At 39.2% G+C, this 18,528-nt stretch overlaps 2 pseudogenes; both read right to left on the reverse strand.

Annotated features, from left to right (window-relative positions):
• Positions 1 to 10,275: 10,275 nt before the first annotated feature.
• Positions 10,276 to 10,966, reverse strand: LOC142454174 (high mobility group protein B1 pseudogene; annotated as a pseudogene).
• On the reverse strand, positions 10,931 to 12,520 carry LOC142454618 (zinc finger protein 280D-like; annotated as a pseudogene).
• Between the last annotated feature and the right edge of the window lie 6,008 nt (positions 12,521 to 18,528).

An 18,528-nucleotide genomic window follows, 5' to 3' on the forward strand; every position in this document is an offset into this window, starting at 1 on the left:
TAATTCCAATAAAGCATTATCCACAGCAGTCCAGACCTGGGTTCTGAGGGAAATGGTGTGCCTTAGTCTTATTCTTATCTAACAATTCTAGTTGAAAGCATTTGGATCAGTGTTAATAAAAAGCAGAAATTACAGGGAACCTATCACAATGATCAACATATAACCCTCTCACACGGGGATGGGCAACAGAAAAGTCAGTGAAGGGAGACAGTGGTCAGTGTGACACATGAGGAAAAAATGTACAAATCATCAAGGGTTAAAGTGTGGGGAGGGGCCTGGGAATGAACTGATACCAAGGACTCCTGTAGAAAGAAAATGTTTTGAAAATGATGATGGCAGCATATGCACAAATGTGCTTGACACAATGGATGTATGTGTGGATTGTGATAAGAACTGTAAGAGCCCCCAATAAAATGATTAAAAAATAAAAGCAGAAGTTACAGTCATTTATTAGGGAAAAAATAGGGGGCGGTGGTGGAAGGATGATAGCATGTTTCAGGATGTAGTTTTGAGAATTGAGCATAGCAAAACTCAGCTGAGGCAAAGAGGATGAGAAAGGTAACAAAAGAGAAAAAGAAGATATATAAACATATACATATTTGATAAAATAAAATGTATTTTATGCTATGCATGTTTCAGGTAGACAGATTTTTTTTGCTTTTTAACAAAATAAAATCAGAAAAAATTAAGATTTGGATCATGTTAATAAATAGCAGAAGTTACATGATTCCTTAGGGAAAAATTCATCACGGTTACAAATCCACAGTCATCCTAGTTTTCTGAGCATGCAAATATACAGTGGGCATGGAAAGTTCATCTTGATGTTCAAGTAAAATGCATGTATTTCCATGTTATTTTACAAAAAATTTTCCCCATTCAATTGTCCCACAAAATCGTTTTGGCTCTGAATAAAGCTTGCATTCATTCTAAAACCAAACCTAGTCGATCTGGCTTTACCACTATTGTGATAGGATACATTTGAATGCTCCCCTTTGGCTTGGTGTTATTCAGTTGTCTTGAATTATGTTACATAATTCAAGTACATTCCTAAATATGAATTTGCAATGCATTGTTTAATTGAAATACTCCAGTGTCCCAAATACAAATAACTCATTAACTCAAACTAGTCGAGAACACAATCAAAAGAGTAGAATATTTATAAATACATATTACAAAATACCATACTTATGCAATGATAAACCTGTGTCCTTGAACTTAGATAAGAATGCAGTGTGACCCAAATGATGAAATTACCTAGAAGATGCCATAACACAAACATCAATAAAATTCTGTACACATCAAAATGAACAATTCTCTGCCTCATCCTTAGAAATTTGAAAATGACTTCAACAGGTCTGGAGCAGAGGGAAGACTGCTGTCACCTAAGAATGGGGGAAACATAGTCCAAGGAAAGATAGCACAATGACATGAGCCGACATAGTTTTTGACTAAAATATTTGAAGTATGTCCTCTCCAATTCACAACTATAGCCATCAGTTGACAGGCCTCTTTCTATCATTCACTCTTAACACATAATCCATCACATGGCAGCCAGAGTTAAAAAAAAAAAAAAGAACAAAAACCTCACAAGTATTGGAACTTGACATTCCTTTGTTCAAAGTCCATCCATGTTTACCATTCCATAAGAATGGAATCAAAACTCCTTCTCAAAGTCTAGTTTTCCCCTTTTGTTTTCTTCCCAGCTCTACACTACTACTTGCCTTGAGTGGGGTCTATTTATATTAAATGTACCTCTTTAAACTCCTTCAATGAACCAATTAATTTTAGTGCTCACATAGAGTTCAGAACCAGAGCTTATTTTAAATAGCCTTATGTAAAGTGGACCGACTGTTTGGTTCTTTTTTTTTTTTTTTTTTGTAATATTAGCCACATAAAATTTCAGAGGAAAAGTATCAACATAATAAATATAAGGTTATCTATTTGTTTACTCAATGCGCTTCTGAAAAAATGGAACCAAAGTATTTTTTAATTGTAATTACATTTCAGTCACAAAACAAAGTCTTCTATACTCCTGGACTAGATCCTTTAGATACCCTTCCTCTTGGGAATATCTAGAAAAATGCTGTTTTCTTTAATTATAAGCATATTCTTGTAGGCAATGCACATAACAAGGCTACATAGAATTGTTGGGCCAAGATTTGGGAGAACATGGAAATCCAGAAATGTGATATAGACATTTAAGGACACTTTTCCTCTTGGGGGTGTTTGAATATTTCAGTGAGACTTGGAGCAACTGATCGGCTGAGAAAAATTGGGGTGTAGGGAGCTCAGTGTGAGTGCAGGGCAACCGAGAGGTGTAGTTCTAACTTTACACACATGACTTAGGAAGTAAAGAAATATGAGGAATATACCACGTTTCACAGGGATTGTAAGCAAATTGCCTCACTTAGTTTAAAAAAATGGTGGCCCTATATGGTCTAGTAACTGTTACTGCTAGGCAGAAGCAAACTAAAAACTCCTCTAGGGGAATCTAAGACCATTCTGTGCCTTCAGTTATTCCTCTCAACAGATTTTCAAGTGCAATGCTTGGCATGCAATAAAAAAATAATCAGGCCTCTGAAGAGACAAGACCAGTGAACTAGAACTGGTAGGAGAAAGAAACAGCCATTGCAGAGAAATGGAGCCAACAGACCCAAACACTAAAGGTTTCATTGATAAAGGATAAATGTAACCATTTGTACGTGAATAACTAAAAGAATACTAAAACATCACTTCTAGGATTATAAAAGGCAGATAACTTAAAATAATAAAAAGAAATCAAGAAAGAGAACCACATAAATCAAATAGAAAATAGTATTGTTAATGTATTTGAAGTACAATAGAGCTGTAATTATAATTAATGAGCCTTAGTGATTCTGTGGGTTAGGCATAGGGCTGCAAACCTCAAGGTTAGCAGTTCAAACTTAACTGCTGCTCCGAGAGAAAAAGATGAAGCCTTCTGCACCCGTAGAGATTTACAGGCTTGGAAACCCTAGATAGAATTTAACGGAGTAGACTTCAGGAAAGTGCCTTTGGTGTGATTACTATAACTAAGTTAAGTAGCATAAATACTCCAATTTAAAAAATCCTTCAAAAGTGGATAGATATAAAGCATCCCAGCCTACTAGAACTAGAGATCTAAGGTAAGACCCCTACCATCGTTTACCATCAATTTAATTCTTTTTTTTTCATCTCCATTTTTTAAAAAACATTTTATTAGGGACTCATACAACTCTTATCACAATCCATACATTAATTGTATAAAGCACACCTGTACATTCTTTGCCCTAATCATTTTCAAAGTATTTGCTCTCCACTTAAGCCCTTTGCATCAAGTCCTCCTTTTTCCCCTCCCTCATGAGCCCTCGATAATTTATAAATTATTATTTTGTCATAGCTTGTCCTATCTGGTGTCTCCCCTCACCCACTGCTCTGTTGTCCATCCCCCAGGGAGGAGGTCACATGTAGATCCCTGTAATCGGTTCCCCCCTTCCAAACCACTCATCCTCCACACTCCCAGCATCACCCCTCACACCCCTGGTCCTGAAGGTATCATCCACCCTGGATTCCCTGTGCCTCCAGCTCCTATCTGCACCAGTGTACAATCTCTGCTCTATCCAGACTTGCAAGGTAGAATTCGGATCATGGTAATGGGGGGGGGGGGGTCAACGGGGAAGAAGCATTCAGGAACTAGAGTAAAGCTCTATTCTTCATTGGTGCTATGTCGCACCCTGACTGACTCATCTCCTCCCCTAGACCCCTGTGGGAGGGGATCTCCATTGGTTGACAAATGGGCTTTGGGTCTCCACTCTGCATTTCCCCCTTCATTCACTATGGTAAGATTTTTTTTTTGATGATGCCTTATACCTGATCCCTCCGACACCTCGTGATCACACAGGCTGGTGTGCTTCTTCCATGTGGGCTTTGTTGCTTCTGAGCTAGATGGCCGCTTGTTCACCTTCAAGCCTTTAAAACCCCAGACACGATCTCTTTTGATAGCCGGGCACCATCAGCTTTCTTCGCCACATTTGCTTATGCACCCGTTTGTCCTCAGCGATCGTATCATGGAGGTGTGCACCCAATGATATGATTTTTTGTTATTTGATGCCTGATAACTGATCCCTTTGGGACCACATGATCACACAGGCTGGTGTGCTTCTTCCATGTGGGCTTTGTTGCTTCTGAGCTAGATGGCTGCTTGTTTATCTTCAAGCCTTTAAGACCCCTGACGCTGTCTCTTTTGATAGCCGGGCGCCATCAGCTTTCTTCACCACATTTGCTTGTTCACCCACTTTGGCTTCCGTGGTTGTGTCGGGAGGGTGAGCATCATAGAATGCCAATTTAATAGAAGAAAGTATTCATGCATTGAGGGAGTGCTTGAGTACAGGCCCAAGGTCCTTCCGCCACCTTAATACTAAACCTACAAATATAGGCACATAGATCTATTTCCCCATCCTCATATATATTGCATGTACATGTCTTTGCCTAGACCTCTATAAATTCCCTTTGCTTCCCAGATCTTTCCTCTATTTCCCTTGACCCTCCTCCTGCCCCACTAGCATGCTCCATCCCCACCTGGGTTACAGCTATACCTCTTCGTTATGTTACCTCACCCTTGATCATTTCCTACCAGGCCTGCCACTCTCCCCTCACCACCAATTTGGATCCCATGTTGTTCCCTTGTCCCTGGGTTTGTTAACACCACTTCCTTACCCCCCACCTCCCCCTATCCCAAGTGCCCCCACAACTGTCGGTCCCGTTGTTTTTCCTCCAGATAGTTCATCCAGCCTATATTATTTAATTTCAACTGAAGACAACTCCCTATGTATCAGAGAGGAATTGTGCTCAATAGGATTTTTAATGGCTAATAATTTGGGAAGTAGATCACCCAGCCTTTCTTCTGAGGTACCTCATGTGTATGCTAACCCCCCACTTTCAGTTAGCAGCAAAGTGCAATAATCCTGTGTACCCTCCCCCCTCACCCCCCAGGGACTTCAGGGGAAGATTGCCCATGTGTTCTATGCCATTTCTTTGGGTCTCTCTCTCCTATCTGTAAAGTGGCGTAAAATACAGAGAGTTCATATGTACCATAGAGATTAGGCATCAAGTTCTCTTAGGTAAAGCCCTTCATGAAGTGCCTGGCACACTGTAGTCTCCTACTTTTTAAAATAAGGATGTTAAGCATTGTTTTCTAATAATCAGACACAGTTAAAGTGAAGTGCATCTTTAATTTGAATGTGGCTTTTTATGATTATGCCATTTAGATCTAAAGAGAAGTAAAGTAATAATAATATATTAACTGGGTCATAGAACTACAAGGCATGAATCTTGATAAAATAAAGCTACTAAGTATATCCTGATACATTCTTTTAAGTGTTTTATTGTAATAGTTGACTAAATGTAGGAAGTGTGATGTTGCTGTTTTTATGGGTCTGATTTCATTGTGTAAACATCTCAATTTTAATCAGGCAGTTTTCCATTAAAAATGGATATTTATTTTCCACACTTAGCAGTCGACAGTCTTGAAAACTAATTTACATTGATCTTTTTATAGCAAATCTGTGAAAACTGGGCATATTCATTAAATTAAGGATCATTTTTCATGCCAGCAAACCAAATTGTATTTTGAAATGATTCAGGATAAAAACCAGGTGTGTCCAACACATATTTTCCTTTAGTTTCTACAGTCTTTAAGATAGATACTGCAGAAATAAAACTAGACAATAATTCCTTTGGTTACTTGATTCCATAAGATTGAACCTTCTCCCCCCAACTACCATGATCCGAATTCTACCTTGCAGGGCTGGATAGGGCAGAGGTTGTACACTGGTGCATATGGGGGCTGGAGGCACAGGGAATCCAGGGTGGATGATACCTTCAGGACCAGGGGTGAGAGGGGCGATGCTGGGAGAGTGGAGGGTAAGTGGGTTGGAAAGGGTGAACTGATTGCAGGGATCCACATGTGACCTCCTCACTGGGAGAGGGACTGCAGAGAAGAGGGGGAGAGGGAGACTCTGGATAGGGCAAGATATGACAAAATAACGATGTATAAATTACCAAGGGCACATTGGGAGGGGGAAGCGGGGAGGGAGGGGAAAAAAAAGAGGACCTGATGCAAAGGGCTTAAGTGGAGAGCGAATGCTTTGAGAATGATTGGGGCGGGGAATGTATGGATGTGCTTTATACAATTGATGTATGTATATGTATGGATTGTGATAAGAATTGTATGAGCCCCTAATAAAATGCAAATAAATAAATAAATAAATGGAGAATTAAAAAAAAAGAATGAACCTTCATCTTTGCCATAACATAGCCAATGTTGTTCTGAAATGCTCTAGTATTGCACATTCTGTACTAACTCAAATGAAAATCCACTGCTATCAATTCAGTTCTGACTCCTATAAATCTACAAGACGGAGTAGAATTGCTCCTAAGGATTTCTGAGACTGTGAAGCTGTGTGGGCCCTGACTACCTCATTTTGCTTCTCCTGAGTACATGGCGGGTTTGAAGTGCTTGGCTTGCAGTCAGTTGCAAAGTGATCCACTTGACAAAGTGATCCACTGACCATGCAATCTGCTATATTCTGTTCTACATTTGATAAATTATATTATTTTGCCAATCTAACAAGCTCTTTCTCTGCTGTCATAATTTGTTATATGTCTTCCAAGAGAGATTTGTTTGTTCTTTTGGCAGTCTGTGGTACTTTCAATATTGTTACCAGCACCATAATTCAATTGCATTTATACTTAAGTCTTCCTTATTAAATGTCCAACTTTCACTAAACATAACTTTACTAAATATTAGAGACAATAGAGCACAATAAACTCTTCCAAAATAATCTATGAAAAAGGAAGTTACTATTGATGAGTTCAACCAAATGTTCAGAAACAGATATATGTTGAATTTATGTAAACTATTCAAGACCAGAGAAATATATGTGCCCTATTTTGAGTTCCAGATTTGCTGTCAGGATACAAAGTTAATTAAAAAATGTTAAGGACAATATTCATTTTAAATCTTGAAACCACCATAGCACACACCACTATGATCAGAACAGAAATTCAAAACCCAAACCAAAAACCACACTGATATATATATGAAAGTTAAATATTTCTAATATGATAGTCTTTGCTTTCTAAAATAATCATTTTTACTTTGAATAAGAAATATTGGAGAAGAATTGACACATTTGAATTATGGTGCTAGTGAAGTACTTTAAAAGTACTGTTGTGAGTGCAAACAAATGATAACCACTATAATGTCTTGAAATTTAGAAGAGTCTTTATTCACTTAACCAGAGGTTGTAGTCCTGAGTGAAAATAATAATCAGCTTATATAGGCAAAAACCCATGTATCAGGGATTTTCCTGTGGTGCGAGCAGGTATGACAAGAGCAGAAAGCAAAATTAATGTTAACATTCTTTAGATCAAAGCAGGGTACATCTGTTACAAAACCATAATAGCAGGATTGATTTAACATCCTGGTTAACAAAATAAGAATAGTAAGATTATAGCATCCTAGTTACTACATCAAAAGGAACAATATCAAAAAATAGCAAGATTAATTAAAATGTCCTGATCTTGGGACCAGAAGGGGGAGTGGGGAGGGAGGGGAAAAATGAACAGCAGATATTAAGGGCTCACATGGACGGAAAATGTTTGGAGAATGATGATGACAACAAATGTACATATGCGCTTAACACAATGGATGTGTGTATGGTTTGTGATAAGAATTGTATGAGCCCCCAATAAAATGATTTTTTTTAAAAAGTACATTCTGAAATCAACCACTAGCAGGACTTTAGGGGGAAGGAGGCCGACCATTCAGCAGTCAACAAAATGGCATTACAGTGGCTAGTGCTAGTCTGTCTCTGTGCCACAAACTGACAGAGACAGACAAATAGATCTTTCTTGGAAGAGTAGAGCCAAAATTTGCCTTGGAATCGTGCATGGAGAGACTTCCTCAGATGTAATCTTATTAGGACATGTTTTCAGTCCGTGGAAAAGGACATCATGCTTGGTAAAGTAGAAGAGCAGCAAAAAACCCCAAAACTCTCCTTCAGTGCAATGGATTGATGCAGTGGCTGCAACAATGGTCGCCAAGATAAGACAATTGTGAAGGTGACACAGGACTGGGCAGTGTTTCATTTGGTTGTATATAGGGTTTCTCTGAGTTGGCACCTAACAAAGTAAATCTTAGACAACTAAGCGTTAAGCAAAGTAGAATTGATGAAAGATTTTTGCCAAGTAACATAGTTCAAGACAAGCCGTAAAAGTAATGCTCTTAGAAGAGCAACAAAATTTATTTTAAGAAAAATAGAAAACTCAGGACTCAAGAACAATGATCAATAATAGTCTTAGTGTCTTAATATTGATTCTCTAGAAGAACAAACTAAGACAAGCAAAATAAAGTGATGGCCATTGAGTTGATCGACGCCATTACAGTGGCCCTATGAAGGAGGAGAACTGCTCCACTGGGTTTCCGAGATGAAGTCATAAGTGAGCCGGCAGCTTTACCTTTCACTCACCGAGTGGCTGATCTTGTGGTGGTTAACAGCCCAACACAGACCCACTATGTCACCAGGGCTCCTTCTCACTGCTAGCAAGTCAACATGGACTCATAGTGAACATGTAAGACAGGGTAGAACTGTCCCTGAGAGTTTCTGAGACTGTGGTAGTTACATAATCTGGTGTCATTTTTGGGACTTGAGAGGATTAAGAGTAAAGGGATGGAGTCTAGTCTGCCAATTGGGTCATAGCCAATAAGGTCTCTGTGTGGGCATGGCCTTCTGGGAATTCTGGGAAATCCAGTATTTTCCTCCTTGGAGATGGGAGACACCTCTCTCTCTCTGCTCACTCCCTGGAATACACTGCAGCTGACAAGATACATGGAACTATGCTAGGGCCCAGAGCTGGAGAAGCCACGTGGACCTACCCTGATGCAACCAGACCTCTGAAGCCGGAGAAGCCACATAGAGACCCCTGCCAGTGCTGAGATGCTTACAACCCCACTGGATCCAAAGACTTTCTACCTATTGGCCTGTGTTCATCCTGCATTTGATGTCATTGCATTTGTTTTGTGAGTCTGAAAAGGACTTTATAGATTGCTATCAGACATATGGGCTGATAACGGACTTATGGGCTTGGACTGGACTGCGTTGGGTGCTTTCTGAATGTACAATATCCCTTTATATAAAACTCTCCCTTATACACATATATGTGGCCATGGATTTGTTTCTCTAGTCTACCTGGACTAACACAGAGACTGTAAGTGTGGATAGGAGTAGAAAGCCCCGATTAGTGCTGAGCAATGACTGGGGGTTTCAAATTGGTGACCTTGAGGATCTCAGGCCAAACACCAGGGCTGATTAGCCACTGAAATTAGCCACCTTATGAACATTGGTAGATGTGGCGCTGGAAAGTGAGTCCATTGGTTTTGAACTGCCAACCTTGTGGATCAAAGCCCAACTTGTAACCACAATGCCACCAGGGCTCTTATATCACCAAGGCTCATGAAGAGCAAAATGGTGAGTCCCTTCAACCACATAAGCCAGCATTTCCTTCAAGTAACTTTCTCTGTATATTATCTACAAATGGTTCACCAGAAGAACAAAACTAGTGAGACATATATAGAAACATGTAGAGAGACACTTATTTCACAGAAGTGACTCTCCAAATATTGAGGAAATAACTGGCTGCCTCCACTAGCTTACCTGGTTGAAAGAAGTGACAAACACAAAGATTACAAGGCAGGCAAGATGCTGGTGGCTCTCAGGATTGCCCATCTACCGCCATGGGTTCATTCTGACTCGGTGTCCCTATGGAAGAGCTACTCCTGCACAACTCCTTTGGGTTGTGTGAGCTCGTAAAGATTTACAGTATCAGAAACTGCTTTGGAGAACCTCGTAGTTCTGTGGAATGGCCGGTGGTTTTGAACTCTTGATCTTTTGGTGGGAAGATCTGATAACCTGCTCCACTAGGGAATCCTTCACAGGGTTACAAAACCAAACTCAACTTACCCCTATCACATTGATTCCTGCTCACAGCCGCCTGAGAGGGCAGGGTAGAAATGCCTGCGTGGGTTTCTGCCACAGTAATTTTTTCTTTGGGTACAGAATTTTGATAGCATAAATTTATATTAAAAAGTTTTTACTTGTAAGATTAAATTAGTATTGCATATCAAGAGTAAAAGATATTACCTTCCATTCCTCAATGTTTTATTGACTTTACTTTTTTTTTTACATTTCAATTTTTTTTCTTTAAAAGGAGTTTATAGACAAGAAAAAAAAACTGCGCCAGAACCAACTTATTCATCATCATCATCATCTTCTTCATCCTCATCTTCCTCGTCCTCCTCCTCCTCCTTCTTTTTCTTGCTTTTCTCGGCCTTGACGACTCCCTTTTTGGCAGCGTCGGGCTTCCCTTTAGCCCGGTACGCGGCGATATCCTTTTCATATTTCTCCTTCAGCTCGGCGGCCTTCTTCTCATAAGGCTGCTTGTCATCGGCCTCAGTATTGTTCCACATCTCTCCCAACTTCTTCGCAACGTCCCCGATGGACAGGCCAGGGTGCTCGCCTTTGATTTGGGGGCGATACCCAGAGCAAAACAAGAAAAAGGCCGAAGGAGGCCTCTTGGGTGCATTGGGATCCTTGAACTTCTTTTTTGTCTCCCCTTTAGGAGGGATATAAGTTTTCATTTCTCTCTCGTAACGGGCCTTGTCCTCCTTAGCCATGTCTTCAAATTTCCCCTTCTCTTTAGCAGACATGGTCTTCCACCTCTCTGAGCACTTCTTAGAAAACTCTGAGAAGTTGACAGAGGCATCCGGATGCTTCTTCTTGTGCTCCTCCCGGCAAGTTTGCACAAAAAATGCATAGGATGACATTTTGCCTCTCGGCTTCTTAGGATCGCCTTTGCCCATGTTGTTATCTTTTTATTTCGTCCGTGAGGCAGAGTCGCCCAGTGCCGTCCGGCTCTGCCTGGCCCGGCGCTGTCTCTATGGAGCTCAATGTACTGCAATGGCTGTGTCGACTTTACTTTTTTATTGTTACTAACCAATGTGTTTTGTTTCCTTTGCACATTAGAAATTTTTGATTTGCATTTAGATTTACTCCCATTAGGTTTGCTCACATTGAATGTAGTTGCACTCAGTTCATTTTTAATGGATCTTGTGGCAGTGTTAGCAGTTAGATTTTCAGTGGTGGTGAGAGATGCAGGGCAGGTGTCGGCGATGATCCTGATTGAGGAGGCCCAATTGGCGCAGAAGAGTAATTTTTCTTCCAGGAGGCAAATCTAGTTCTTCAGGCTTTATAAATGTGCAATGATGCTGAGTCTTGCGATCCACTTTCGCTTTGCCCCACGCTTCATGTGATTGTGCATGCAGTGTGTTGCAATTTTAATAACTTTAAGACAAAACGGACATAGCAAGTGTTTAGTGTTTTCTAAACATGAGTTTAGAAGTTTAGAGTTTCTAAGATGAGTTTCCACATCAGGAAACGATCCTGATTTATATTTGAAAACTTGGCAAATATATGGCATTTCACCAGGTGTATGATTGTCCTCCATAGGTTGTTAAAGAACATGTTCTGTTTCAAATGATGATTCACAGATTTTACAAATACTAGAAAATTCATGGTGTGTGTGTGTATACTTTCCATGTCACACTGCAGCTGAAATATGTGAAACTGGCGACTGTAGTGCTGGCAGTGGGTGTGGTTTTCCCAGCTTTGACTGTTTTGCTTCTCAAACTCCAAATGGTATTTCATGTGGTTCGTAAATTTAATATTATTTTAAGGCATTTTCACGCAACTAAAGCATTTAGAGTTTATGTGAACCTTCTGTTTTTTCTGGACATCTCTTTCATGTTTTCCATAATAAAAATCACTAACTTACATGATCATTTTTCCTTTCTCTTAATCAATAGTTGTATTTGTATTTATTGTACTTGAAAGTTCTGTTTTAGTCAATCCCTAAAAGTTATTTAGCATGTTGTGGCAACAGTGCTTCATGTGATTTTTCACAGGATCCAGAAGAATAAAGTGAATGTTGCACTTTGGACAAGCTCTTGAGATTCATTTCATGCCATTGCCTCGGGAGATGTCAGTGCAGTGGATTTTACTGAAGAAAATATTGCTGAGGGGTTTGTTCCAGAAACACCTTCATTGAGGTTAGGCTTTTTGGAGAGAGCACCGTTTACTTCAGAAGCAGAAGTCTTTTTGAAAGACCCTAACTCTTTACAGGTGTAGAAAGCCTGGTCTTACCCTAGAGGAGCGACTAGTGGATGCAAACTGCTGGTCCTGCAGGTAGCAGCCGATGTGTAATGACTGCCTGCAGTGTTCCTTCCCAGAGGCTGGCGATTCCAAAACCAGCAAGTCAGGAAAGCGTTTGAGACCTCCACTAGCTTAAGGCCCAAGAACAAGAGAACAGAGGAGTCGTGAAGACTGCAGTGTGTAGAAAGAAAAGCGAGCTTTCCCAGAATGTTCATTTGTATACTGGAGGAATGCCAGTCTTGAGGAAACTCCATGGCCAATTGATTGACTGTTCACATTAGTCCACTTAATGGAAGGTGCCGACATGGTGTCTGCCAAACTAGTGGGAATTATAGCCTGACTAAGCTCTCACACAATATTTCTAATGAGAAAGAAATAAAATAAATGGAAATATAGAGCATGTCCTAGAAAAATATTGGAGTATTTTGAGAACATCAACTCTTTGTGATGCAAACTCAGTAAGAACTGAAAGATCAAAAAAATGTTGTGTCGTTAAACAAGCGGCCATCTAGCTCAGAAGCAACAAAGCCCACATGGAAGTAGCACACCAACCTGTGTGATCATGAGGTGTCGAAGGGATCAGGTATCAGGCATCAAAGAACAACAACAAAAAAATCAAATCATTGTGAATGAGGGGAGTGCAGATTGGGCACCTAAGATCCATCTGTAGGCAACTAGACATCCCCTTACAGAAGAGTCACAGGGAAGAGACGAGTCAGTCAGGTTGCAGTTTAGAAACAATGAAACATACCACTTTTCTCTAGTTCTAAATGCTTCCTCCTCCACCCCACCCCATGATCCAAAATCTACCTTACAAATCTGGCTAGACCAGAGGATGTACACTGGTTCAGATAGGAACCAGAAACACAGGGAATCCAGGACAGATGATCCCTTCAGGACCAGTGCTGAGAGTGGCAATACCGGGAGGGTGGGGTGGAAAGGGGAAACCGATTACAAGGATCTACATATAATCTCCTCCCGGAGGAATGGACAACAGAAAAGTGGGTGAGTGGAGACGCCGGACAGTGTGAAATATGGCAAAATAATAATAATTTATAAATTATCAAGGGTTCATGAGGGGGGAATGGGAGCTCAGGTGGAAGGCTAATGTTTTGAGGATGATGATGGCAACAAATGTGCTTGATACAATGGATGGATGGATGGATTATGATAGGGTTGTATGAGCCCCCAGTAAAATAAAATGATTAAAATTTTTTGTGTGTGAGTCATAAATTATTGACTTTGATTAATGAGAGAAATGTTCGTAAATGGAAATAAAACTTTTGAAGAGAAAAATGAATATATGAATCAGTTATATATATGAGGGGGCACTCCCCCCCCCAAAGCAGTATAATGCTTGGCAGAGTGGAGCTTTCACAGTATGCACCTTTCCTGCTAGATAAGCATCAAGCAACTAGTTCTGGGTTAGTGCACCCTGTGGAGTCAACTGGGAAGGTTCTCTCTGGTCATTATGAGTTTTGGGTAAAAACAGTTTCGCTTGAACCTCATTTTTTTTTTGTGTGTGTGTGTGTGTGTGTGTGATGGCTGCTTTAAGAGAATGGCATTCGGTTGTGAAATTTTATTTCCTGCTCAGGAAAAATGTTGCAGAAAGGGTTGTGATGTTGCACCCAGCTTACCAGGACAGCGCTGTGGGAAAAGCACAACTGTACGAGTGTTTTCTTGTCTCAAAAAAGGTGAAATGTTGGTTGATGACAAATCTCTCTCTGGATGACTTACTGAACAGATGACAATGTTGACTTGCAGTGCATTTGGAGTTCGTTCCACCAGGTCAGACTGCTAATCAAGCTTTCTAGTTAGAGGTTTTGAAAAGATTGTGTAACAATGTGAGACCAAAAAAAAAGGCCTGGTTTGTGGCTGCCAGGGGTCTGGTTTTGCCACTAGGAGCATGCACCTGCTCACACAGCTATCTCAGTGCACCCGTTTTTGGCAGTAAACAGCATGCCTCTCTTGCCCCATGCACCTTACTCATCTGACCTCACTCCATGAGACTTCTTTTTGTTTCCAGGATTGAAGAGGGACATGAAAGGACAGTGATTTGAGATGCAGAAAAGGTGAAGAAAAAAATGAGGGAGGTGCTGTCAGTTATCGAAACAGATGAGTTTGAAATATGTTTCCAAGAATGGAATCACAGATTTGACAAATATATTAAGTGTCATGGAGAATATTTTGAAGGTGGAAAGGTTGGTTTTAAATACCATATAAATACATAGCTTTGAAAAAAATTTCCATGTTTTGGGGGGGTACCACCTCATGATATAGATGATAAAAATATTAAAAATTGATAACATTTTCAAATCAAAGAATTGGCTTTGAGTAAAAGAAATATATATTAAGGGGACATAATAAGTCTCATAAATATATCTGCATGTTTATGTGAAGTCAAGATATGATAAAATGACATTTCAAATCCATGAGAAATATAAAAGGTCTTCATTAGCACTGTTTGTAACCTGACTAACCATATAAACTTTATATGGTTAACCATATAAACCATATAAACACTACCCAGAAAAACACATCATCAACATCGAACCAGGTAAATGGAATTATAAGACTAAAAATACAGATAAATTTGTGTCTGTCCTTGGTATCAGAGAGTTTGAAAAACCACAGCTTTAATTATAAAATTATGAGGATAAATATTTCTAGCTTTATCTATATCTTAATTGAAAGGTTTTGCCCCACAAGTTCATTTTATTTTTTTTTTTACATTTTATTAGGGACTCATACAACTCTTACCACAATCCATACATATACATACATCAATTGTATAAAGCACATCCATACATTCCCCGCCCCAATCATTCTCAAGGCACCTGCTCTCCACTTAAGCCCCCTGCATCAGGTCCTCTTTTTGTTTCCCCTCCTCCCTCCCCCTTCCCCCCTCCCTCATATGCCCTTGGTAATTTATACATCGTTGTTTTGTCATATCTTGCCCTATCCGGAGTCTCCCTTCCCCCCCTCTCTGCTGTCCCTCTCCCAGGGAAGAGGTCACATGTGGATCCTTGTAATCAGTTCCCCCTTTCCAACCCACTCACCCTCCACTCTCCCAGCATCGTCCCTCACACCCTTGGTCCTGAAGGTATCATCCACCCTGGATTCCCTGTACCTCCAACCCTCATATGCACCAGTGTACAGCCTCTGTCCTATCCAGCCCTGCAAGGTAGAATTCGGATCATGGTAGTGGGGGGGAGGAAGCATCCAGGATCTGGGGGAAAGCTGTGTTCTTCATCGATACTACCTCACACCCTAATTAACCCATCTCCTCTCCTAAACCCCTCTATGAGGGGATCTCCATTGGTCGACACTTGGGCCTTGGGTCTCCACTCTGCACTTCCCCCTTCATTTAATATGATATATATATATACATACATATATACATTTACACATATATACACATACATACACACACTTATATCTTTTTTTTGTTGCATAATGCCTTATACCTGGTCCCTTGGGCACCTCATGATCGCACTGGCCAGTGTGCTTCTTCCATGTGGGCTTATTTGCTTCTGAGCTAGATGGCCGCTTGTTCACCTTCACACAAGTTCATTTTAAAGAAAGTTAAAAGATACATAATGGACCATGAAAGCTATGCAGCATGTGTTAAGTGTATAAACATAATTTTTAATGTAAACAATCAAAAAGTAGGAGAGGTTAACACATCTATGGATAGGAAATTCACAGAAGAGAGAATGTCAATAAAACAATATTAAGTTGCTTTTGTTCATTAGATCAGAAGATATGAAAACATTAGACTGTGTGAAGGATTTCTGAAGATGTAGGAAAAAAAGTACTCCCATACATTGCTGGTGTGATTTTAATACATCAATATTGGAAGAAAATATGAAGCTCTCTATTCAGATCTAATAAGTGTGATTTCAATAATCTACTAGCACTCTGTCCTAGGTAAGTATGGACGCCAATATATAATATGAAAAATATAATAGGAAAAATTGACACAACCTAAGTTTCTACCAATATGGATAGGTAAATGTCCAGTGATGTAAGAATATATTTCAATATTATGGTGGAGTGGAAAGTAACAATACTCATATTGAAATATGGGTAATTCCCTAAATGAAAGAAATGTAGGAAATAAGCATATGTTGTGCAAATAGACATAAAATGTTTTTCTTTGTGCATATTTATGCATGCCTTTATGTATCTCAAAATATATGTAAAAACCGACGAAGGATATCTTTAAGTCAGAAACAGAGTTTTAAGTGGACAAGGCATACTCTTATCTACCCTCATACTTTAGCTTCGTGCTTTGATATTTTTCCAAAGAAATATAATATTTAATGAATTAAATGCCTAATTAAAAGAAAATAATAAAATATTTTTAACAAGGAAAATAATATGCTATTAAATCTACTGAGTATTTAATGCACATGAAAATAGAGCAGAGATTCTATCTCATTATTTAAAGAAAAAGGGAAATTAATTTTTACACAGCAATTCATACAAATCATGTCAATTTGAACATATTTTCATGCATGGAAATTACTCATAGACATTTGAGGCTAATATTTATACCTCCATTAGGAATATACACAGCACACCTGGGCCTCATTTTGAACACTAAAGCAATTAAAGAAGGTTAAAGAAAATAAAAATGAATTTAAATGATTTTATCTTTACTCTGGAAGCCCCAAGAAAAGCATAAAATTAAAACATAACTCTTTGGGTTAATTGACTATTGTAATATTGTTTAATAGACTGGGACAAACTGAGTATGTCAACTACTTGGAACAAGAGATTTACCTGAAGGAGAATTGTTTTATTAATAGAGATTGTGTTTTCAAGGAATCATAAAGGAGGATGAAGCAGTGAAAATGTCTAAATAATTTGGGGCTATGGCATTTTTTGCTTTCTGCATTGCGAGGCATCCCCAAAACTTTATCAAAGATTTCTGTAACAATCTCAGTGCAAGTAACATTTACTTAGTGTATTTCTGTCACACTATTTAGGTGGTATTCTTAAAATATATCACTCAAACTCTGATCGGGATTGTACAACCTCTAAATACAAAATACTAAGTGACATTCAAAGGCAATGTTGACCGATGTAATAAAATCCATAGTGGTTATATAGCAGGCATCTTGCTTATCTGGGGCTGATAAACAAAACTACCACAAGGGGGAGACTGTCACAAACCAAAATTTATTTTCTAACCCTGTCGGAGGTTTACAGTCTGATTTGAGGCTTGTTTTAACTTGGTGTCTTGGTTATGTAGTGTTGCTATGGCAGAAGTCCAACAAGTGGACCATTTTAACAAACAGAAATTTGTTCTTTCATAATTTAGAGGCTAGGAGTCTGAATTCAGAACACTGATTCTGGGAGAAAAATTTTTTCTTCTGTTTTCTCTGAAGGGAGGATGTCTCTTAAACAGGTTCAATATTCCTTGGAGAACTATGTATAACTTGACACTAGCCTTCTGGCTTTACGAAATTAACAGGCAGAAACTCTGATTCCAAAGATAGGCTTCTTTTTTCCTTCTTCTTTCTTGGGCCTTCCTTTTTTTGCCTGCTTCTCTACCCTTTTATTTCCTATAGGATAAACAGTGTGGAAACATTCACCTTAGGAAAAAATCCCTTTACTTTGAATCAAGGATGTGACTTGCGTATTCCACCTGAATTCCCTTTGTCTAAGATGAAGATTTTCTGAAATGCATGGACCACTCCTTTGAATCTTCTTAAATCCAAAAACTGCTTTGTGTAATTTTCACTGCTATTGAAGAGAATGTGCAAGGTGATGGGAGAACAACGAACATTTGAACCTACTCCAATCTAGGCGTGACCAGGAATACTGTACTAAAAATTGACCCTAAATCTGATGTCAAAAGGATAAATTGATATTGGTCTGGGGAAGAGAGAAAAAGTTATAGATCTGGGAAAGATCTGGGAACAAGAAAAGTGCTGTGAGAAATCATTGCTCTAGTGGTTCCCATTTTCAGGGCTTGTTGTTAACTTTCTACAATAACTCTGAGCCTGGCCATGAAGTTTGATTTCCCATATAAGAAAAATAATTTTTAAACTATGTGTCCATTTTTGCTTCTTGTCTTGAGCCCTGGTGATCACCGTGAGATCATGCCCAGGTAAATAGGAGGAAGAGATACATGGGTTTTATCAAAGGACAGCCTTTTTAAAAAAAATATAAGTTAGCGATTTTATTGGCACATAATTCACAAATCATACAAATCAATATGCAATTGAATCATCTTAAAGGGGGTGTACAA

The sequence above is a fragment of the Tenrec ecaudatus genome, chromosome 8 (assembly GCF_050624435.1).
Source record: "Tenrec ecaudatus isolate mTenEca1 chromosome 8, mTenEca1.hap1, whole genome shotgun sequence".
Taxonomy (NCBI): Eukaryota; Metazoa; Chordata; class Mammalia; order Afrosoricida; family Tenrecidae; genus Tenrec; species Tenrec ecaudatus.